At 49.6% G+C, this 24,865-nt stretch overlaps 1 non-coding gene across 1 annotated transcript; it reads right to left on the reverse strand.

Moving 5' to 3' along the window:
• Positions 1 to 22,730: 22,730 nt before the first annotated feature.
• Positions 22,731 to 22,804, reverse strand: Trnai-aau (transfer RNA isoleucine (anticodon AAU)). The gene has a single exon. It is a non-coding gene; the product is annotated as a tRNA-Ile (tRNA).
• Between the last annotated feature and the right edge of the window lie 2,061 nt (positions 22,805 to 24,865).

The raw sequence follows: 24,865 nt of genomic DNA on the forward strand, positions 1-24,865 counted from the left end.
CTTTTCATTCGGAAGTGATGCACATAAGCAGATCATTTGTTATCATTTTTGTTGCTTTGCATTGAGGTAATAAGTGCTATTTTGTTTAAAAATCTGCTCAGAAACAAACAAACAACGAAGAACTTCTACACCACCACACCCAATGAAAATAAGCATGTATTTTTGTCTCAGTTATTACCTTAAACGTGAAAAGGTGCCAGTTTACATTAACGCATCGTTATAGAGACTGTGAAAGTATATGTAAAAATGATTTGAATTCTGCACTAACTCATTGAAAATGACATTGTTCTTATTCAAAGTTGGGTGTTTTTTTTTTTTTTTGGTAAAACGTTTGCTGCAATGAAATCGTGGAGTGGCTGAACGATGAATTACCTCTGGAAAAAACGTCACTGATAAAACACGTCCATTTTTAGCACTGCACACAAACAAATACGACTTAGGCAACAGAAAAAGGATGCGACAAGCGCTGGTCTGACGAATGAAATTTTATTGGGAAGTCACAGGCTGTAAAACATTGAGAAGAAAATCAAGTAGATCGCGTGTATGAAAGACGTCCGAAAAAATCACGAAGAGTCAATAGCGAACAATTGAGTGTTCGTTATAGTTTCACATGTGACATACACGTGATCCACTTCATTTCCTTTTAAATCTCTATGTAGGCTGTTGCTTGCAAATAAAATTTCACTTGTCAGACCCGCTCTTGTCCTGTCCTATTTCTTTTTTATTAGTTATTTTGTGAGCTATAAAAAATGAATAGATTCCAACTCGTCAACTTTTCAATTCTTCTACTGATAAAACACATTTTGGAAATTTGTTCATTACAAGATGTAGGATGTTTTCTGTGAAACTGCTTACACCCGTAGGCTTTTTTAGCCTTTTTTATTGTCAAGAAATGCTTAATGTGACGCCCATATCAGTAAAAGCCGCTCACTCAAATGAAGCTGAGTGGAAAATTGGAAACATCAATCATTCCGCTAAATACAAGGACTTGCTTCTCAAAGAAAAAAATTATAGTGATGTTTCACTTCATGAATACGGGTTGCGATGCGAGCAAGCATATGAGTGCTGTTCGGGAGTTTGCAAGCTATGCTGTCTTGCCTGACACACCCGCATTGTCCTAAGCCACCTAGCGTGTTCTTCGGGAGTATCCTGGGCACGCAGAGCGCGCACGTTTTGCCGGTCTTGTTCAGCTCGTGCCCGGCGCTTGACGACTTTGAGGTCGGTGACTCGCGTTCGGCCTGCATCAACTTGCATTGCTGCTGCGGTCTTCTAGCTCGGTTTCGCGATCGCCAGACAAACCCGGTACATCCATAGCGCATACAGAGCACGTAGCAACTGCCAGATCAGATGAACCCAGCACGCCTCCACCTACTCTCCTCCTCCGTGATTCGCCGCCTCCTTTTTCCCCTCGCGCACCTCCGTACCTTCCCCGGCGCGCGCTCCTCCTCTCAACTTCTAGGCGCCCTCTTCCTCCGCCGCTCACTTCCCCCTCCTAGCTCAGCAACCTCCCACTTAAGCTAGCCAATTTCAGAGACAGGGCATGTACGCTTGCGCGTAAGAGAAATAGGATATACTATTCATGTGGTTTTCTCTTGAGTTCTGCATAGCGACAACTCTACCGGTTCTTGTCACGTGTGCTACAGACCAAAGTTTTCAGCTTTTGTCGTATAAAAGAAATGTTTTCTTGGTACACAATTTTCCATACACATGATTTTACTGTTTTTTTTTCTCTTATTCTGAAGGGAAAGCTTGACGACAACGGCGTGCGGACCTTCAATAAGGGGCTCACGGAATGTCAGAAAACCCTAGAATCCTAAATATCTGCCCGCGATGCTGCAATCATACAATGAAATAAAGGATATTGACATGTGTACTTGTTTATCTTTCTCGGGTGACCGCTTTTCGCCGTCTAACAAATGTTATCACTTAGGCAGGATGCGCCTGCACGCGCCTGCATGTATCGGAAGTTTCTCGATTGTTATCGATGGTTCTATCCGTGGGCTGTTGTGACCGAAGCTTGTTTATTCTGATTGTATGCGCGACGCGATTGTGTAGTACTTTCTGGAAGACACACGGGCACCAGCGATTACTCGGGAACCTTCGATGACTCATGTATAAAAGCCAACTGGTTTGACCTGCTGATGAGACTTGCAATGATCGCCGACTGTGTTTACCGCGTTTGTTGTGCTTTGAGTGTAGCTTGTTTTTCTGGGCACAGGTTACTCCAAGTTAGTTTCTTCATTCACAGCTTTGCTACGCTGTTCTTGACCGTCACTACTACGTGGCATCTGGTGGAGATGCTTTGCATTCATCCGCCCGACGCTCCCAACAAGCCGTGAACCAAGCCCGAACCCCAAAGACAACAGCAACGTTGCCAAGGACCAGAGAGGTAGCCGCAGGCTGCAAGGACTGCCCCCGGAGCATGCACTTTTGCCTGAGACGACCAGGAAGATCGTGGCCAAGTCAACAACCACAATGGCAGCTCCAGCGTCCCCCCATTGACTTCAACAACCCAGGGAGCCACGTATCTTTCATGGAAATTCGTCGGATGATCGGGAAACCTGGCTCGAGACTTTCGAAAGAATCTCAGCCATCAACAACTGGACCTCTTAGGATTAGCTACGTCATGTGAGCTTCTCCTTGGAAGATTCCGCGAAGACATGGTTCGAGAACCGCGAGGCCTCCCTTACAACGTGGGATCAGTTCCGCAGTAACTTCCTGAGGACCATCATGATCGTCGTCCGCAAAGAAAGGGCCGAAGTTCATTAAAAGCTCATGTGCCTCAACTTGATGACAACGTTGCCATCTTTACGGAAGGAATTAGCTGTCTATACCGCCACGCGGACCCGGAAATGTGCGAAGAGAGTTTGTCTAGTCTTGCGTGGTGTGAGCATGAACTTTTCGCCGAAATGAAAGGAAGCGCATCGCAGACCGTCGAAGAGTTTCTTCGCGAGGTATCCAGAAAACACTGGAAATGAGGATCCGACAATTCATCCGCCACACGATCTCAACAAACTACGCAGGAATTTAATCAATGGGCACCAACGACCTCCGTGAGACTATCAGAGCCGACGTGCGCGAGGAGCTTCAGCAGTTATTCCCGTCATTAAAGTCTTAATCGGCTTCGATTACCGACGTCGACGCGCGGAGATCCAATAGTCGCTCGGACTCCATCAATCGCCACAGCCTCCACCGGAAGCGATGACGTATGACGCCGTAGCCCGCCGTCATGTGCCCCCTCCACGTCCGCGCTAGGACCCAGGAACAACGCAGTTCCGTCGTCCGCCGCCGCTGCCAGCACGCCAGCCCGTCGCCCCGCGCAGCATTCCAAGGAAAACTGGCGTTTAGTGTGCCCCCGACCAGCGTCCGCTTTGCTATCACTCCGGAGAAGTGGGCCACGTCTACCGCCGATGCCCATACCGCGAGATGGGCCTACGATGGTTCGCCGGCAACGCGCCACATCCGCAGCTTGGGGAGCGGCCACGTGACATTGCTGAATACATCACCGGAACTAATTGGAGACCCGGACGTTCTTCGCGTTCTTCGACACCTGTCGCCACAGCGTCGACGATATATATATATATATATATATATACTGGCCCAGCCCGGGGCCGGTCCGTAAGCCGCTATCCGGAAAACTAAAAGCAGCAACCGATGGAGGTGTGGTGCTGTACGTCGAAATGACGAAGATCCTGCGCCACCGCGACGACGCTTCGCGCAGCTGACCAGGCCTGGAAGCCAAGAATACGCCAACGAAAGACGACCTGATGACGCGACATACCAGCCACAGGTCAACGCGACGCAGCCGCGATCCGACGCCAGGACCTAACTGCAACGCAAGACAAAGAACCACCGAATTTGACGTGCTTCTCGACGACCACCAAGTCACCGCTCTTGTAGACACTGGAGCCGACTACTCCGTCACCAGTGGAACATTTGCCGCCAAGTTGAAGAAACTCAAGACTATGGGACAGGCCTCAAATTCGTACAGCTTGAAGACACCTCATAACGCCGACTGGAATCTGCACGTCAAAAATCAGTTCATGACCGGCCCAACCCTGTGACGTTCGTTGTTTTCTAACAGTGCTCGCGAGACGTAATTCTCTGCATTGACTTCCTTAACGAATACGACGCAATCATTGATCTGAGGTCAAAGTCAATAACGGTGTCCACAGACAAAGCCGGGGAGGACTTCCAGTCAGCATACCTTGAGTGTAACCAAGTCAGCATTCCGCCTCGCGCCATCCTTAATGATTTCCGTCGGGCAAGAAAGAGCCGAAGACTTGCAAGCCATCGTAGAGAACGACAAACACCGGCTACTTGACCGTGGAATGGGCGCTGCGAGGGGCATAGTCCAATTACGCGGGGGAAAAGCCGAGGTCATAGGGACGAACTTAAGTCAGAAGCATAAACACGAGAACAAGGGCGCGAAGATCGCATACATTGAGGAAGTTGCAGCCGTCAGCGTTGCATTTGTCCTCTCTGCTTCTATTGAAGCTACAACGAGGGTGCGTGTTCCTGAACTAACTTTTGATATTAATCCGATTGTTCCCAGGGATAAGCAAGAACACTCAAGGGTCTCCTCTCGACATTCAGGGACTATTTTTCGTCATCGTCAACGATACAAGAAACAGCCGTTGGTAAACGTCGAAAATAACTCAGGAATCCATCCGACCACTCCGTCAAAGCCCGTACCGAGTTTCGACAATAGATCGAGAAACCGACCATAAAGCAACAAGTCGACGAAATGCTGCGTGACGAAATCATGCAGCCATCGAACAGCCCCTGGGTATCACCTGTTGTCTTGGTAGGGTGGAACTCAGCGTTCTTGCGTCGATTACCGCCGCCTCAACAAAGACACGAAAATAGACGTATACCTCTTTCCACGGATAGACGACGCACTATACCGGCTCTGTAATACAAAATACCTTTCGTCGATGGACCTCGAGACGGGCTACTGGCAAATTGAAGTCGATGAGAAGGATCGAGAAAAAACAGCCTTGATCACTCCGGGCGACCTCTATGAATTCAAGGTCATGCCATTCGGTCTTTGCTCGGCTTCCGCAACGTTCCAGCGCGTAATGGGCACTGCGTCGCCTGGCTTGCTGCCCCATCTACTTGGAAGACGTCGTCGTTTTTTCTGCAAGTTATTATGAGCACTTTAGACGGCCTTGAAACAGTACTAGAGACAATCAAGTCTTCGGGACTCATTTTGAAACCGTAAAAGTATCGCTCTGCGTGCGAAGAGCTGCCGTTCATGGGCCATGTCATCAGCAAGTCTGGAGTATGCCCTGACCACAGAAGACAGCTGCCATCGCAAAGTTCTAGCAGCTCATCGACAAGAAGGCAGTGCGTAGATTACGCTGCGCTGAGCTCCTGACACAATTAAATGTGATGTACAGTTTAGTGGGAAACTCTGCAGGGCAACTAACTTCAAGAACTCAAACGACGCATGCAGTCACCACCGGCACTAGCGCACTTCGACGAAGACGCCCATCGAGAATTCCGCACTGACGCCAGTAGCCTAATCCTCAGTGCTATCCTAGTCCAGAGGAAAGACGGCCTTGCACGGATGATGTCTTACGCTAGCTGTTCGCTCTCAAAAACCACAGGCCATTATTCTACGGCCGAAAAAAAATACCTCGCCATCATCTGGGACACATCAATATTCCGCCCTTAACTTTATGGCAGCCCTTTAAAGTCGTAAGCGACCATGACACATTGTGTTGGCTAGCGAACTTAAAGGACCCTTCAGGAAACCTGGCGCTGTGGAGCCTCAGACTGCAGGAATATGACATCACTGTAATGTACAAGTCCGCACTAAAACACTCTGATGCCGACTGCCTGTCTCGCCCTCCCGCGCCCACCGCCCCCCCCCCCCCTCCTTAAGATGACCAAGACGAGGATGCCTTTTTAGGAACAATAACTGCAAACGACTTCGCCGAGTAGCAGTGAGCGGACCCGGAGCTAAGAAGCTTTCCTGAGTACTTTCAAGGCAAGATTGACCTTGTCCCGTGGGTATTTATGCGCGAATATTCTTCGTTTTGCTTGCGAAACGACGTCCTAGTGAAGCACGTTTCGCCAGCCCGCGCAAACTACCTTTTCGTAGTGCCCGCAGTACTCCGGTCAGAAGTCGTGCATGCCAAGAAGATAAGACAGCCGAGCACCTAGGGATTTCCCCTACTCTCACAAGAATACATTAAAAGTACTATTGGCCGCACCTGACCGCCGACGTCGCCCGTTACGTCAATTCATAACTGCCAGCGACGGAAAACACCACTAACAACTCCGGCGAGATTACTATGCTGACGTCGGCCCAAAAATCTGCTACAATTTATATCTGACCCGAAATAACTTATAGAATAAAGTGACCTCGAAAGTGTGCATGTTAGAGAAGATTGCGCGAAATACTATATCGTTGACGTGATGTCTATTCGGAAACGGTCAGCGCACACGCCGCAGCAGTCTGCGAAGCGGCTCGCCTGATTGGCGTGCTTTCTTATTGCTACCAACAGCGTCAGGAAAACTAATCGTATTTTTATTTAAGAGCGACAATGTGCAGACGTTGATCGGGTAGACGAATATAGGCGCTTTATTACGAGCTACGGACGGATCGCAAGGGCTGTCGGCCCCGGATCCGACTGCCAGTGAGCTAGGCCTATACCGTCTCCAAGCGATCGCAAGCTCATTCGCAACAATGGGCGTCGACATAGGCGCCGACTACGAGAGGGCTCCGGGGCTCGAGCCCCCTCCGGAATTTTCCCGGGGGGGGGCTGAGCCCCCCCCCCCCCCGACCCTAAAATTCCCTGACCGCAGTACTGTTACCCACATAATTTGAGTATCTTTTTGCGTTGCCTCCCCATTTTCACTTTTGTTGTGGCTAAAAGCTTACGGCACCATTGTTGGCGAGGACGTGCACGGCTTTTAATTTATACGTTCGCTTTATTTCGACAAATCCTGTCAATAGGAGGACAAGCGCATTAGGAGCACCAGTGGCGGCTACGTCATCCGTGTTTCCTCTCTTTAACATTTTTTTTAAATTTCCGCTGAAACAATTATCGCGCTACGCACAGAAACAATATATTGAAATATATACAAAGGACAACGTTTATTATATCCTTTAAAGAGAAAGAGGTAGCCAAATAAATGGATAGCCCATACCTAGAGAATGAATATGTTTATGTATGTTCACCTCACTTCAAATTACTTTGCGTGCTTTTTTGACCCTGAAAAAAAAAACCCGCAGACTTCAGTGACCCCTTCGGCAGAGTCTTCTATCAACGGCGTGTAAAAAGGACGTGAGTGATATGCGTCTCAATATTGATTCTCTTTCCAGTATGCAATTCTAATGACTGGCGACAAAATAAAATCACAAAAGCTGTTCTAATTACTTACAACTTTTACACATTAGGAATCGAAACATCGCCTCTTTCATGCAGAAACCATAAATACGGGGTGTTTCAGGAAACACTTTAAAAATTTGTAAAGGTTGCCTGTGGCAGCTAGCACAATTCTAGTTGATGAGCTGGTCTACCTGAAGAGGTTGACATTACTTGCCCAAAAAAATTGAAATGCATATTCGACTAATTAAAAAATCAGCAATTAAGCTTTTATTATTAGCACTGTATTAGGATATCAGCACATTTCTCACCCTATATGTTTTGCATATGTATTCACATATGTATTAACTATTGTATAATTAATAATTCTTTATTGTACTCTCCCCCCTTACACAATGCCTCTAGGGGCCTGTAAGGTATCTTTAAATAAATAAATAAATAACGTATTAACTTATGGCCCGCGTAGCAATTTACAAATTCTTGCCGTGGAATTCGCAAGGCGGATGCACTAGGAACTAATTCTCAGGGTGGCACCAGTTTCGAGATATTAATTCCCGAACATTGCGGAGAAATGCATTGGCATTCCAGTTACTTTTGCGCTTGCCCGCCGTGGTTGTTTAGTGGCTATGGTGTTGGACTTCTAAGCATGAGGTCACGGGATCAAATCACGGCCACGGCGGCTGCATTTCGATGGGGCGAAATGATAGAACAGCTGTATACATAGATTTAGGTGCACGTTAAAGAACCCCAGGTGGTCTAAATTATTTCAGAGTTCTCCACTACGGCGTGCCTCATAATCAGATCGTGGTTTTGTCCAGTAAAATTCCATAATTTGTTCTTTTCAAAGTTTTGTGCTTTGATGCATAAAACGACGTTTTGTTGATAAAGTGACTGGCACGCCAATGTATTTCTCCGCAGAGTTAGAGAATTATTATCTCGACACTGGTGTCAGCCGGAGATTTAATTCAAAGTGTATCCGCACTCCATGCTTAGAATTTGTAAATTGCAACATGGGCCATAAGCTAATTACCTAAAAACTTAACTGGTTAATTTTTTTATTAGTCGATTATGCATTTCAATCTTTTGTGCGAGTAATCCCCGCCTCTTCAAGTAGACGAGCTCATGAACTAGAATTGTACTATCTGCTACAGGCCATCATTAAAAATTTTGGAAACTGTTCGCTGTAAAACCTTGCATATAGAATTCACTCAGTAACCGAAATGACGCCAAGCCGGATTCACTAAAAATCAGAATAAGTAGAAGTCTAGAAGTCATGCGCAGCAGCGCTTATACTCTGACTCAAAGTACTAAAAAAATAAAAAAAGAGTGCAGTTTGGCCAGGAAGGCGAAGCAGTATTAATGATAGCGAAGTAAAAGACAATTACACGAAGGAAGATTCTTGCCGTGTAAATGCGTGTAAGGATCGCACCTGTGAAAGGGCCGCACCCATAACTTCACAGCCAATATTTAAAAAAAGACATCCAACCGAGAAGCAATCGCGTTCCAAACGCTGATTCAGATCGGGTTCAACAGCGAATTGTCGCGCGCAGCGTACTTTCGCGCATCGCTACTGGATGTCGAGAGGAGGCGATCGTGGAGGTTTACGGCGGATTTCATACTCGTAGTTGGAAAAATGAGGTCAAATGGCCCGGTCCCATGAAAGGCTCGTCAAAATCGTGACAGAAAAGTGTGGCCCTTACATGAATCTATACGTTAGTTAGAGTGGCCATATAAATTGTAGTAAACATTCACCTAAAATTAAAATAGTAAGCATAGTGGACATAGTAAGCGCGGACCATGTAAACCTGTAAGTACCTCACTGGATGACCTCGAGCACTCGCTTTCACAACGCAAGCATTGTGAGGAACGCCGGCAGCGGAGGCGAACGGTTCGTATACAGCCGCGCGATTCACCGCAAATCTGAAAATTAGATTGATCATCATTATCTGCCTATTTTTATCTCCACTACTGACGGCCTCTGTGAGTGATCTGCGATGACCTCTGTCTCTTCAGCAACACTAGGGGCGCAGAAAACAGCCCGGCAAGGAAGACAGCGCGCATGAGATTAGCAGCCATCCCTGGTCGTCCTTTATTATTGCACCCACTAATGATTAACAACAACTAGATATGGCACGCGGGCTCCATAAGCGTCAGCCGCGCACAGTCATTCACTGCTACGGCAGGGCTAGAGGAGAAGGCGCGTGCTCTCCGTCCCATTCGCATTTGATTACGTGACCTACAACTAACCCGAATATTGAGCGCGTGGGAAATAATGCCATCAAGCCGCTATCTTTTTCGGCTCACTGTTACGTTCTTTTTCCGGCACCCACATGGTATGGGTCGCTCGTGTATATGGCTTTTGGATTTAATGCGCAACATCACGGCGACGACAACCGCGACAATGAGCCTGAAGTATCGATATAATTGCTTTCGCCACAAACTAGAAATAGAAAATTGCTAGAAGAGGGTATATATATATATATTGAAAGACGGAAGACGACCAGGACCGGCAGCACTGGCAGACCCGTTTATTCCACCGGCACGGCCGAGGCTCAAACACGAAGAAGAAGAGAAACAGGGATGATGATGGCTATATACAAATGAGAACGATGAAGTACGTGAAATGTGCTTACACTAATTTCCCCCCCTCGTGGAAGCGGCCAACCTGGCCGCAATCTAAAGATCGGCTGAACGGGGAATAAAGTGCTTCATGCGGGAGACGTGAACAATTTCTGCACTACGACGACGGCGGTCCTCGACGGATTGAAGCGGAGTGACGAGATAGTTCACTGCGGAAGTTTGTTGTAGGACTGTGTAGGGCCCAATGTACCGGTGAAGGAATTTCTCGCAAAGTCCAGGGGTTCGAACCGGCGTCCATAGGAGGACTTGGTCTCCAGGATGGAAGGCGATGTCGCGGCGTTTACTGTCGCAGCGACGTTTTCTTTCTTCTTGGGTAGCGGCGGTGTTGCGACGAGCAATTTCACGGCAATGCGCGAGTCGAGCTGCAAACTCTTCTGGGAGGGAGGTGTTAGGCGAAGCAGGAGAGAAAAAGAATTCGGAGTCGAAGACGGAGGAGGCAGATCGTCCATACACCAGGAAGAAAGGGCTGTAACCGGTAGTTCGTTGTGTCGCAGTATTATAAGCGAATGTAACACAGGGAAGGATGTTGTCCCAGTTTGTGTGGTCAGGACGTAAGTACATAGAAATCATGTCAGAGAGCGTTCGGTGGAAGCGTTCAGTAAGGCCGTTGGTTTGCGGGTGATATGTAGAAGTGGTTTTATGCTTCGTATTAGTCTGCCGCAAGACTTCTTCGAGGACGTGGGACATGAAGGCTTTGCCATGATCGGACAAAAGAACGCGAGGAGCACCATGGCGCAAGACTATGGATTGCAGGAAAAAGTCAGCAACCTCAGAAGCAGCACCAGATCGAAGAGGCGCAGTCTCGGCGTATCTTGTTAAGTGGTCTACCGCTGTGACGATCCAGCGGTGACCGGAGGGCGTCAACGGCAAGGGACCGTATAAGTCAATTCCAACGCACTCGAAAGGTTCGGTCGGACATGGCAGAGGCTGAAGAAAACCGGCAGGCGGGGATGTGGAGCGTTTGCGGTGCTGACACAACGCACATGAGGCAACGTATTTGGCTACCGTTGTGGACAATCCAGGCCAGAAGCAGCGGGTCTTGATGCGGTCGTAGGTCTTGAGGAAGCCTAAGTGGCCGGCGGCAACGTCATCATGAAATGCTTCTAAAACTCGAAGACGAAGGCAGCGAGGTATGACTGGGACCCACTTGTTACCCGTAGGATGATAAATATAACGATGAAGCACCCCATCTTGAAGGCGAAATTGCTGAAGCTGGCGTCGCAAGCGGCTGTTGGGTGGTTTAGTTAGGCCGCGAAGGCGATCAATGAGAGTTCGACAGTAGGAGTCTGCGTGCTGAAGGGAAGCTAAATCGGAGCGTGAAGAAAGCTGAGCTTGATCCAGTGACATTAGCGTGAGCTGGTGGGCGGCAGGCGTAGCGTCAGAGTGACGTGGTAGAGACGGGGAGTGCGCACGATCGATAGAAGGTGAAAGCGGGCATCGAGACAGTGCGTCTGCATCATGATGACATTTGCCAGACCGGTACGTTATCGTGAAATCATATTCTTGTAAGCGCAGTATCCAGCGTCCCAGGCGTCCTGACATGTTCTTCATAGATGACAGCCAACACAGAGCATGATGGTCGGTTACGATGGTGAAGTGGCGACCATAGAGATACGGGCGAAACTTCTGAATGGACCAAACAATAGCCAGGCATTCCTGCTCTGTGATCGTGTAGTTCCGTTCAGATGGCGAGAGGGTCCGGCTAGCATACGCCACAACCTGCTCTTTAGACGCGGGACCCCGTTGCAGGAGCACTGCTCCGATGCCTTGCGCACTTGCGTCAGTGTGGAGTATAGTGGGTGCCCTCTCATCAAAATGGCGAAGCACCGGTCCGGAAGTGAGATGTTTCTTAAGGGCTTGAAATGCCGACTCACAGTCTTCGGACCATGTGAAAGAGGCGCCGGTGACCAGGAGCTTATGTAGAGGAGCTGCTATTGTAGCAAAATTGCGTATAAAACGGCGAAAGTAAGACGCCAGGCCGAGAAAGCTGCGCAATGTTTTTTGATTTGATGGGCAAGGGAATTGAAGCACAGCAGCAATCTTCTCAGGGTCAGGTTGGACGCCGTCTTTTGAAACGACGTGACCCAGCACTTTGATGCTTCTGCTGGCGAATGTGCACTTTTTAGTATTAATCTGGAGACCAGCATCTGAAAGGCATTGGAGGACTTCGTCTAATCTCTGTAGGTGTTGGCTGAAGCTGGAAGAAAAAACAACGATGTCATCCAGATAACAGAGGCAGGTCTTCCACTTAAGGCCACGAAGAACAGTGTCGATCATACGCTCAAACGTGGCTGGAGCGTTGCACAGGCCAAATGGCATTACATTAAATTCATAAAGTCCGTCCGGCGTGGCGAAAGCGGTTTTCTCTTTGTCAGCCTCGTTCATGGGAATTTGCCAATATCCCGACCGCAGATCAAGGCTGGAAAAATATTCCGCTCCTTGTAGTGTATCTAAGGCGTCGTCAATTCGAGGCATGGGATACACATCCTTGCGTGTAATCTTATTGAGCGCTCGATAATCAACGCAAAAGCGAACGGAACCATCCTTTTTCTTCACCAGAACGACAGGAGACGCCCAGGAACTGGATGAAGGTCGTATAATATTTCGTGCTAGCATGTCATCAACTTGGTCTTCAATGATCTTCCGTTCCGACTGCGAAACACGATATGGGCGACGGCGTATAATTGCAGAACCGTCGGTTTCGATGCGGTGTGCAGCTACGGAAGTCTGGCCCAATGCGGTGGCACAGCTATCAAAGCAGGATTTGTGCTTAGCCAAAAGGGCGAGTAACGCATCCGACTGGGCAGCGGTTAGGTCAGAACCAATTAGGGCTCGGAGAGAAGAAGAATCCAAACCTGAGGTTGGTACTGGTGACGAAGAAGGGGAAAGCGCTGCGACAGAGATCAGTGGCGGGTCGGTGAAGGTTGCCACGGTCATCCCTTTGGGCAACAGCACAGGATCTGGGGTTGTGTTGCAGGCGTACAGGAGAGCTCGGCCACATGAAAACCGGACGAGACAAGGGGCGACTAGAATTCCTCGTGAAGTGCAGCGTGAAGAGGGGGTAACCAGTGCGTCTCCATCGGTTAGCTGGCCGGATGTGACAGCTACAATGTGTTCGTGACCAGGGTGCAGGACGTAATCTGCAGCGACAGCCAAGTTCAAGATGGAGGGTGACGACTCCAAAATAGGTGCATCCGTGGTATCTGTGATGTGGACGACTTTCTCCCTACATGATATGACAGCGGAGGCAGAATGCAGAAAGTCCCAACCGAGAATAAGTTCATGGATGCACGCGGGTAGCACAATCATCTCAATGTGGTGACGAATGCCGTCGATCAAAACACGAGCCGTACATTGTCCGTCGGGGTGAATGGGTACGTTATTAGCGCCGCGTAAAACGGGTCCAAGATAAGGCGTTCTGACTTTACGGAGCCGTGAGCACAAATCACTACGCAGAACGGAAACAGCGGCACCAGTATCGACGAGAGCTTGCACAGGAACACCTTCGAGAGTTACAGATAGCATATTGGCCGGGCGACAAGGAGGTATTTCCGAAGTTCGACAGGACGCAGTTTTCCCTCCAAAAACTGCAATCCTTAGTTTTCCGAGTGTTGGTCAGCAAGGCGGGAGATGGGGCGAAGCGGTGATGCAGAGCGGCGGTAGGGAGAAGGAGAACGTCGTCTAGCCGAACGGGAGCCCTGAGGCAGACGTGGAGACGCTGGAGGAGATGGAGAACGACGCTGCGTAAAAGCGGACGGGCCTGGGTAGTAAGCGTCGTGTCGGCGGTTCTCGTCTCGCTCGAAATCGGCATAGCCTCGGCTTACATCCAGCTGGCGGCGACGGCAGTAACGCGATATGTGGCCCCGTATACCGCAGTAAAAGCAGACCGGACGAGGTGGACGCCACGGAGTATACGAAGGTGCAGCAGGTGCTCGGGCGCCCATAGAGGCCAAATGGCCGCAGGTGAGGTCAGGAGGCCCAGAAGGGACAGTAGCAGGTGGCATTGCAGCGACTTCCGCGTATGTGGGCATCGGGAACGCTGCTGGGGCAACAGACGTTGTCGGTGTCGTCATGGCTGCCAACTCCTCCTTCACAAGGTTGCGCAAGTCGAACGTTGGCGATGGGGCGGGAACAACAGTGGATCGCCGCTGTTGCTGCTCCTGAAGTTCTTCGCGAATAATAGAGCGGATAAGAGTACGTAAATCAGAATGAGGTGGCATGGGAAGGTCGCTGTCACGGTGAAGACGGAGGGCCTGAAGCTCGTCCAAGCGCTGGCACGTCGATGTAATATCTTGAACCGAGGTAGGATTTTGGACAGCTAAGGCGTTGAATGCGATGGAACCAATGCCTTTAAGAATATGGCGAATGCGTTCGGCTTCCGTCATTCCAACGTTGGCGCGGCGGCATAGAGCCAGGACATCTTCGATGTACGATGTATATGACTCTTGCGGAAGTTGAACACGCGCAGCGAGCTTCTGTTTGGCGACTTCTGAACGGCCAGATGAAGACGCGAAAATTTGCCGCAAGCTGGTAGTAAACGCTGACCAGTCGGTGAAGTCAGTTTCGTGGTTAAAATACCACGTCTTCGCAACGTGGGTCAGATAGAACGCGACGGTAGTCAACTTCTGTCTATCGGTCCACCCATTGGCCGAACTCACGCGGTTGTAGTTGTCGAGCCAGTCGTCGACGTCTTCCCCGCGGAGACCCGCAAAGACTGGTGGATCACGATGAGGGGTGGTAATGGTGCACGATGTCAGTGCAGCCGATGTCGTAGGAGCAGGAGCGTCAGGGGTAGCGATAGTGCCGGCGGCCGACGCAGGGGTGGTCATAGCTGTGGGGGTGGCCGGGCGCAGGCGGCGACCGGAACGTAGCTCCAGGTAGGGCAGGAACGCAGGAGGACGTCGGGATCTTGACGCGCCTCCACCACTTTGAAAGACGGAAGACGACCAGGACAGGCAGCACTGGCAGACCCGTTTATTCCACCGGCACGGCCGAGGCTCAAACACGAAGAAGAAGAGAAACAGGGATGATGATGGCTATATACAAATGAGAACGATGAAGTACGTGAAATGTGCTTACAATATATATATATATATATCTATATATATATATATATATATATATATATATATATATATATATATACATACATAACGGGTTGCAGACCCCGTTACGGTCTACGGACACCGTCGGCGTATGCGGCGGACACCATCGCGAACCGAACCTGCTCTTGGAATGAGCCCATAATAGCTTACGCTGTAAAACGTTGGACGTCAGGCGGAAGGGTTGCACGACGGGCACACAGACAGTCTCAGCCGGCGTCAACAGCTCGGACCTGCGCTCGCACCTCTAGCCAAGACAGTGTTGTTGTCTTTCGACGGAAGCCACAAAAGAACCACAGACACAGTCACGGCCGCAACAGAACAAGACCCCCTGTTCATTCAGAAGCATGTATATATACAGGTGACAACACTGGCGCCACTGGCGGCGTGTAATGGCAAACAGAAACTGAAACTGATACACTACATATTCCCCTCCTTGCAATAACAAGGTAAGTAATAGTTAGTAGTTAGTAGATTAGTAGATTAGTATGGATATACAGTGTTTACAAAATTTTACAATTATCTGCAACCATACATGGCATGTGCTCTTCACTGTATGGAACAACAAGAAGGCCTAGAACGAGCAATACAACAACAACACCAACAAACAATAAATAAACGCTCGCAGAGACACGCAACCGTCTGCACACAGTTCATGCAGTACTCCAAGTTCTCTGGCACTGCACCCGTCTGCACGTAGCACACAAGCTACATGTACTCGAAGTTCTCTGGCACTGCACCCGTCTGCACCTAGCACACAAGCTACATGTGGTCCCGGTATCGATCTGGAGGCCTGCTGTTCCTCGGTGGTTGGATCCGACGTTGAAACACAGGGTCCTCCGACACAGCTGGCGCTGGAGCTCGTAGCGTGGGCGTAGCTGGCGAGGCTTCGGGTCAAGTTGTTGAGGCGTAGTCGTTGGATTGCTGAGATGCCGACGGCGGAGTCGCGGGTTCTGACACAGCATTATGCGGCAGATTCCATGTGGCTGAAGCTGCAGGTACCCTGGATAGCTTCGACGCGTTCCAGGTTCGTCCATCATCAAGCCGAAACGGTGATGGACCTTGCTGGCGGACTACCTTCCGCGGTTGGCTAAACGTGAAGTCTCCCTTAACTGATATTCCAGGTTTCTTAATTCTAACGTAATCACCGACAGACACTGTTGTCTTCTTCGCGGCCCTGCGACGGTCTGTGTTCTCTTGGCTGTAGTCTTGCCTGCTCTTAACTCGATGGCGCAGACGATGAAGTTCGGAAACAGCATCGCTGAAGAAAACTGGTGACGGGTGACCCGCAACGTCAATGCGTGTTCTCGGTCGCCCTCCATGTAGGATAACAGACGGTGCAACTCCCGTAGTGGCATGTGGCGTGCAGCGATATATGCCCAAGTACTCGGTTACTGCTTGGCGAAGCGGACGCTGTTCCAGCATGGCCACCTGCACAAAATTCTTGAAGACACGGGTAAACCGCTCGACAAGTCCGTTCGCTTGCGGGTAGTAAACGGAAGAGTGTGCAATGCTGATGGCGCGATCTTTGAGGAACTCAATGAACTCCACAGATGAGAACTGGGGCCCGTTGTCGCAGACTACCACTTCCGGATAGCCTTCACGGGAGAACGCAGAAAGCAAAAAGTTTATGACGGTGCGGGATGATACTTCTCTGCAGAATTGAACCTCGGGCCATTTGTAAAAATAGTCGATGAGCGTAATGGCGCATCTACAGTCATGTGGTGCTCTCTCCGTAGGACCGACGATGTCAACGGCAAGCTTCTGCCATGGATGTTCTGGCAGGGGTACTGGCTGCAAGGGAGTAGCAGCAGTCTTCGCACTTTTGTCAGCCATCTGGCAGATGCTGCAGTTCTGGATGGAAAGCTCCACTTGCCTGTCCATGCCTGGCCACCAGAACAGTTCTCGTAGCCGAGCCTTTGTTCGAACTATACCAGGGTGAGCTTCATGCGCAGCAGCGATTACTTGCGGTGTGAGAGACAAGGGAACGACGATTCGTTCGCCGCGCATGAGCAGGTTGTCAACGACAGGCAATTCTTCACGTACCAGGAAGAAGGCTGAAGTTCGCTCGAGAGCTTCTTATGTGCAGGCCAAGATGTGGCGACATAGGTCTTGACTTGTTCCAACATGCAGTCTTCACGAAGAGCCTGTTGAAACTGCTCTTTAGTGAGGCACGTAACTCAACAAAGGACACAACCTCATCAAATGAGATATTTTCCTGCGGAGACGGAACTGGAAGGTGGGAAAGGGCATCGTCCGCCTGGTTTTCAGACCCCTTCCGATATTCTACAGTATAATTGTAGCGAAGCAACCGTTCAGACCACCGTGCAATGCGAATGGGGCGGCGCCCAGTGCCTTGAAAAGAGAGCAGCGAGACCAAAGCTTGGTGGTCCGTGCGCAACGTGAAATGCCGTCTCCACAAGTACATATGCCAATGCTCACAGGCCCAAACACACGCCAGCGCTTCACGCTCTCCTACTCCGTATTTCTTCTCTGCTGGTGAAAGTGTGCGTGAAGCAAAGGCAACAGTTCGCAGCCTGTGGCCATCCACCTGCTGGAGAACAGCACCCAGTCCGCAGTCAGATGCGTCAGTGGACACTACAACCGGAAGGGACGCATCAAACATGTGCAGAACTTTGCTGGAAGAGAGCAGAAACTTCACCTTGGCGAAACTGGCGTCTACAGCATCATTCCAAATGAATGGCTGGTTCTTCCGGAGAAGAGCTCGCATTGGTTCTACCACGTCAGCAAGCATGGGAACGAACTTGGCATAATACTCGGTCAGTCCGAGGAAAGAGCGCAGACTAGTACTATCAGTGGGCGCTGGAGTATTCATAATGGAAGCAATTTTCTATGGCATAGGAAAGATACCTTGCGGTGTGATCCTGTGTCCCAAGAAGGAAAGTTCTTGTACACCAAATACGCGCTTGTCATTCAACTTGAGCCCTGCTTCCTTAATGCCCCGCAGCACAGCGGTCAGGTTAATCAAGTGTTCCTGTTCACTCTTCCCAAAAACAATGATGTCGTCGATAAAGAACAAAACACCAGAGCATCCTTGCAGAATTTTCGACATCATTTGTTGAAATGCAGCGGGGGCGGATGCCAGCCCGAAGCAGACGCGTTTGAAGCGGAAGCGGCCATCGTGAGTTATGAAAGCGGTCAAGTCACGGCTTTCAGGATCGATCAAAACCTGGTAGTAGGCCAATGCGAGATCTAACTTAGAAAAATGCGTTGCCCCAACGAGACTGTGGAGGAGTTCTTCGGTGTGTGGAACAGGGAAGCTATCCGTTATGACAGCTTTCTTAGGCTCTCGTAAGTCAACACAAACACGATTGCCTCCATCCTTTTTTTGAACAACAACAATCGGAGACACCCATTCTGAAGCGTTAATGCGCTCCATCACACCCAACTGCTCTAACCGACGAAGTTCTTCAGATACCTGGGCTCGGAGTGAAAGATGAAGGCGGCGAAGTTTTGCTACAACGGGCGGAATCGAGAGCCGTACTTTGACACGATGCACAAACCCATTGGCTAAGCCGAGGGTGGAGTCGAAAAGGCATGCAAATTCATTGCGCAATTGTGCTGGAAGAAGTGCAGATGAAACTGGTTCTCGGTCTGGAACCTGTACGTTGGTAGCACTGTTAGTTGAGGTAGTAGTAGTCTCAAGGCAGTGGAGGGACGAACCATCAATCTGGAAGTCAAGAGCCATAACGGCGTCGACACCCAGAAGCGATGTGCCTTGCGAGACAACGTAGAACAGAATCGACGCTTCGCGTTCCTTGTATAAGACTTTCGAAAGAAAGCATCCTCGCACTGGGATAGGCTTTTTCGAATAATCTAACAGCTTCACGCGGGGCGCGGACAGCAGCACCTTTCAGGCAAAATGCCTATCAAAAATATCACCCGCAAGAATGGAGACTGAAGATTCCGAGTCGATAAGGAATGTTAAAGTCGCGTGACCAACTCTACCTCGACTAGAATTCCAGCGCGACCGGACGCGCTCACACATAGAATGTTCACAGCTTCATTGTCAGTTTCATTGTCGGGTAATGTCTGGTCGCTACGCTCACAAACAGTAACGGCCCGTTGCTTCTTTTTGCAAACCGCGCTGAAATGACCAATGAGACCACAATGATAGCAACAGTGACCTTGGGCAGGGCGGCGGGTGATGCGGCACGGTGCTGGCGCGAACCACAACGATAGCAGTGAGATGATGAGTTGTATGGGCAACTCATCCTCTACGAGGATGAGTTGCCCATACAACTCATCCCATACGAGGCAGGTTGGCGGCTGTCGTGCTGCAGGCTCGCTTAGGTACGAGGTGCACGCAGGGGCGCGACGTCACGCGAAGAAGGGTGGCGGGTTCCAGTGCCTCTATGGTCATTCCGCCAAGCGAGAGTGCCCTGATATGCGCTGCACGTTGCCGGAAGCAAATTCTCGAATGCCCTCATTGGCCTGTTCGACTTGTGAAGCTAATGCCACTGCTCGGCAGAACGAGAGGGTCGAGCCCTCAAGAAGGCGTTCGCGAAGGTGCAGTGACGCGACCCCTTCCACAAACTGGTCACGAAACGAGTCTTCCAGAGACGCAAAAGAATATGCTACGGCGAGCGCACGTAATGCAGCAACATACTCCTGTAGAGACTCCCCCGGCTGCTGAATACGACGGCGAAACCGATGCCTTTCTGTGATAACATTGCTTGTGCTTGTGAAATGTTGCTTTAAGGTTTCGATAGCTTCGTCGTAAACGGAAGGCTGAGCGGCGTCCCCGCTATCTTCACTACGTTTAGCGCCGGCAGTTGACTCACCGCTCTGGGCGGCATCCGATGTAAGCAGTAGACTGGAGAAGACCCGTTGACCCTCAACGCCAAGGCTGTGTATCAGCAGGGCCTTGCCACGTTTGGGCTTGAAGTCGGACGCTCCTGATGCCAGTAGGAAGTTCTCAAACATCTGGTGCCATTGCGGCCAAGGAAAAGGAGGGCGGCCGGGCATAGGCAGGAATGGGGGCGGCGGAGCGAGCCCGATACAGCTCATGGCAAAAAAAAAAAAATTCAGGCGCGGTTACGCCCCTCGAAAGCATCCCATCCTCGTCGCCATTATTGTGTTTCGGCGAAAGCCACAGAAGAACCACAAACACAGTCACGGCCGCAACAGAACAAGACCCCCTGTTTATTCAGAGGCATGTATATATACAGGTGACAACACTGGCGCCACTGTCGGTGTGTAATGGCAAACAGAAACAAACTGATATACTACACGTTCCAGTGCTTTTATTTTAACCTGATTCTTTAATAATTCCCATCTTTCTCCCCAGGGAATTTGGTTGTTTCCCTTGAGTTCTTTAAATAAATCAGTAAGTTGCTTCACAAAAACATCGTCATTCAGCAGCTTACAATTCAGTTTCCATAACTGCTAATTAATGTTATTCCTTGAGTCTTCCCGACTTGCTACAGTAAAATAAACTAAGCAGTGATCACTGAAGGAGACTTGCGTAACATGATACTGTTGACACAAAGGTATAATATCCAAAGACGCATATATTCTATCCAATCGGGCATGACTCGATCCTTGAAAATGAGTAAATTGCACGGTTCGCGTACCTTCCAAACATTGCCCTACATCTTCCATACCAACATCATTCACAATTTCTCTTAGAATAACGGTGCTTATGTCATTGAAATCTCGTCTGCTAGTTTTATCTGCTGCAGAAAGCACACAGTTGAAATCACCGGCAATAATGACAAGTTTCTGGCAGTCACAGTATTGGCTAACACGCTCGAAAAAGGTGCGCCTCTCTTCCGCATTTTTAGGTGCATACACACAAATGATACGCCACTCCTTAGCGGCAAAAAGGAAATCGCAGATCATGAGCCTCCCTGAGTCACAACTTAATGTCGCTTGTATTATATAAGCCCAAGCTCTGGCGCAAAAGAAGGCAACAACCTGCTGACGTCCCTACAGCATGGCTAACCACAGCGTCATAAGACAACGTAAAACGTCGAACCATGTTCCCAGTCTCTACTGCACCATCAGCTTTAGTTTCCTGTATCGCCACAATGTCCAGGTCAAACTCGGTCCCCAATCGGTACAGCTGACTCTGTTTTCGTTTAGACGCAAGCCCTCGGACGTTAATCGTCGCGATACCTAGCGATTTAGGAATAGAAGCCATAGTGATTATGAAGAAAGGCTGGGAATCGTGGTGGTTCGCTCAGCAAAAAGCCGCATGCCAGGGCGTCGTGCCGTGGCAGATCTTAAGCTACGTTGGCGCTGTAGGCGCCGTTGCCGCCACACTTTTACCGGTGGCCACATTCGGTCGAGGTCTCAGTGTGGGCGCCGAACGATAGCCGCTTTGGCTGGTGGTTGTCCTTCACCGTCGGTGTTCGCCATTGTCTCGTTGGTATCCTCGTGAGCCCGCTTTGCTGCCACACCAGAGCTTGGTGCTTCTGAGACGTCCATAAACACGGTCCGCCTCGGCGTCTTCGGTAGCGTCCTCGGTGTTCTTCTTAGGCTCATCTTTCACATCCGCTCCTTGGGAGAGGTGTGGGAACTCTTCTTCGGAAGGCTTGCTGTTGTCTGCCCCGTCTACCGTGGTCGGCCCAGAAGACGCCTCGACGCTTGAGGTTTGACCTCCCGCTCCTCCCGCCGTTTCTTCGGCATAAGCTTCGTCCATGAGGTGCTCTGACGTGTCATCACCCCTCAAGGATCCTGCAGCACTTGCGTAGCTTTTCGCACATTGGGAGTCCTCATAGCCGTACCGTCGGCAAAGCGCACAACGTGGCACCTGGCAGTCTCTGCGGATATGCTCACTAGATTTGCAACGGAGGCAAAGTGGGGCCCTGCCTGGTGCAACAATTAGCGCAGGTTCACCGGCCACCTTGATTTGGTGCGGTATGTCGTCGATCTTGAAACCCGGCCCCAACTTCAAGGTAACCGTACGGCTCGCAGAGCCCTTGTCGAGAACGCCTTGCGCACGCCACTTTTCCCTTGACACGTCGGCCACCTTCCCGTACGGCGATAGCGCGGCACACACATCCTCGTCAGCAACACCGTGGAGCAGCCAGTGAATCTTGAAGCGAATACCTCGGTCATTAGGGTCGACTATCAGGTACTTGTGTTCTTTAACCTTCACGTCCTTCGCAGCAAGTAGTTTCTCCGCAGCGCAGCGTCCTTGAGGGTGATAGCCCAGACTTGGTTCATCTGGTACGCCCCTAACGTGATAACGTCGGCCAGCACACCAAGATGAAGCAATGTGTCCCTGAAGTCTTCCACTATGTAGGGTCTAGCAGTAACGTCAGCATGCATAAACACTGTGTTTAGCACAGTTCTTCCTGTTGGCAGGTTCTGCAGAATAACTTGGTAATCTTCAGAAGCAGCAAAAAACCTGTTCCCGCGACCCGCTCGGGCCGCTGATACCCCTCCGACGGAGCGCGACATTCCGTGACCGTATCGCTAGAAAGCCGGAAAGGGAAGGACTGAGCTAGCAGTCCGGGCGAGGACAACGGCTGCCTCAATTAAACGACAACGATGAGTCACTTCATGTGCGCGTGGACGGTCACGGCGAAATCTGAGAGATCGGTCTATGCATACAAAAAGGAAAAAAAAGAGAACAATAAGCATGGGAGCCAGTGGAGTGCGCGCAAAAAGAAACACGTGGCCTGCGCAGGGATCGAACCTACGACCTTCGCGTTATTAGCACGACGCTCTAACCGACTGAGCTAGCACGCCCTTTTTTTTTCTTTATTGCCGGTTTTTCAACAACAAAACACGTAGCACACATCACAAATGAGACGTCAAAACAAGGTTACAATAAAGGTTGTTATTGTAATGCACATAATGCCGTCAGTCGCGTGGTGACCGGTGATGTCATGTAAAATTCCTTTAGTGTCGCCAAGGGTTCCACGCTGGCAATCCAGGGGGAAGCCCATTCTTTTGTTTTTCTACTTCTATTAAACAAGCCATGCTCTCTCGAAAGTACAGCCTTGCCGGTCATCTATCTGGTTCACAGTAGAAGCCAGCCATTCGTGAGCGCCATATACTGTGCAGGCCAGTCAACATAATCAGATGAAAGGGTACTCCTTCTTCGTTGTCTATTGCAAGGTACCTGATGCCGTGCGTATCTAGCGGGAATTCCTTTTTCATTGTCCGCTGCAACACATCCCCCCCAAAAAACCCCTCCCAACAATGAAGAAAAACGTGATCGATTGTTTCCAATTGTTTGCAAATAAAACAGTGAGAATCCCATGGCATGTAAAACTCACGCTCCTCAAGGAAAGTTCTTACTGGAAGCGTCCCGGTATGCAGTTTGAAAAAGAAAGATTTCGCACTTGGCGCTACTTGCATTCTTTTAACTCTTTTCAGGACATTCTGACCCTGGCCTGCACTTTATATGGCTCTGTACAAGGGAATTGGCAACGCTATGTCACGTATGTCTTTATACAATTTTCTCTTTGTAACAGAATGCAAATAATCATTAGAAAACCGAACGCATAAAAATCGCACACTTGATACTACTTCCCGAAAGTAACCCTGCACCGTACCCGACATGACATGGGTGCTAATAACATAGTCGGGTAACAGCGCCCTAATCTTGCCTGGCACACCGTTTGCAGGAATGAGTCGCTTACCTCGCGAAAAAAGAAAAACCGGTTCACTAACTGTTTGAGAAAGAGATGTGCCATTCCAAGTCCCCCCACACTTTACTCTTCTGAACAAATTTGTGCGACTGCACCTTTCCCAGGTAGATCCCCACACAAAGATCGCAAAAACCCTATGCAATTTCTGCACATTTACCCTAGAACAGTACATAAATTCTATCACATACCATAATTTAGCCACAAAAACATGTTACATACGGTAGCCCTCGCAAACATGGAGAGATAATTAGCCCTCCAAGCATTCGCCTTTTCACGTAAGAGGTCTGCTCGTTGCTGCCAGTAGTCATTATTTTTTTTGTAGGACTGAAGTGGCACACCGAGGTACTTCACAGGCGTCCTCTGCCACACGACGTTGGCAAAATGTCCGGGGTCGACGGCCACACTCCGTGCCAAAATCCCAGGCACTTTCCCCAGTTTACCCGTCTTCCTGTAACGTCGCTGAAAACTTTGACAGCTCTAATGGACTCTTCGATGCTTTCATAATCGATACAACACGCTGCAACATCATCTGCATATGCGAGCAATTTCACCTCTGACGATTGTAAACGAAAACCGGTAATAGAATTATTTTCAAGTATTAACTTTACCATTTATGCAGACGATGTGACGATATGGAACGCTGAAGGAAGTATAGGACAGGCGGAAAGCAGACTTCAGGAGAGCATTTATAAGGTAGAGTCCATTTTAGAAGACATGGGACTGAAATGCTCTGCTGAGAAGCCTGAACTCCTAGTACTCAGTAACAGGAAAAGGGGTAGAAAACCGAGGGGATATGTTCCCGAGGAAGAACCCAGGTTAGTACTAACCACGAAGGCAGGCAAAACTATTAAGCAAGTCGAATCCATTAGTCTTAGGGTTATTCCTGGAGGCACAATACCAGGAATTAGGGACATTTCGTACAGTTTCCTTTTTTCGCCACCACGTGGCGTATCGACCTTAAAGAATTCGAAATTCCCGCTATGACGTATGCTATGACGCACAACAAAAGAAAGCGCAATAAAAAGAAACACACCCTGAAGCTGTGGCTTCACCTCGGTGCTTGGAAACGAGCGCGCCTGTGTATCAGCGTTATCTCGAAGACGGCCAGCTACTTGCTCTACTGACAATGAATCGACCGTTTTGCTAGACACTT

The sequence above is a fragment of the Dermacentor silvarum genome, chromosome 3 (assembly GCF_013339745.2).
Source record: "Dermacentor silvarum isolate Dsil-2018 chromosome 3, BIME_Dsil_1.4, whole genome shotgun sequence".
Taxonomy (NCBI): Eukaryota; Metazoa; Arthropoda; class Arachnida; order Ixodida; family Ixodidae; genus Dermacentor; species Dermacentor silvarum.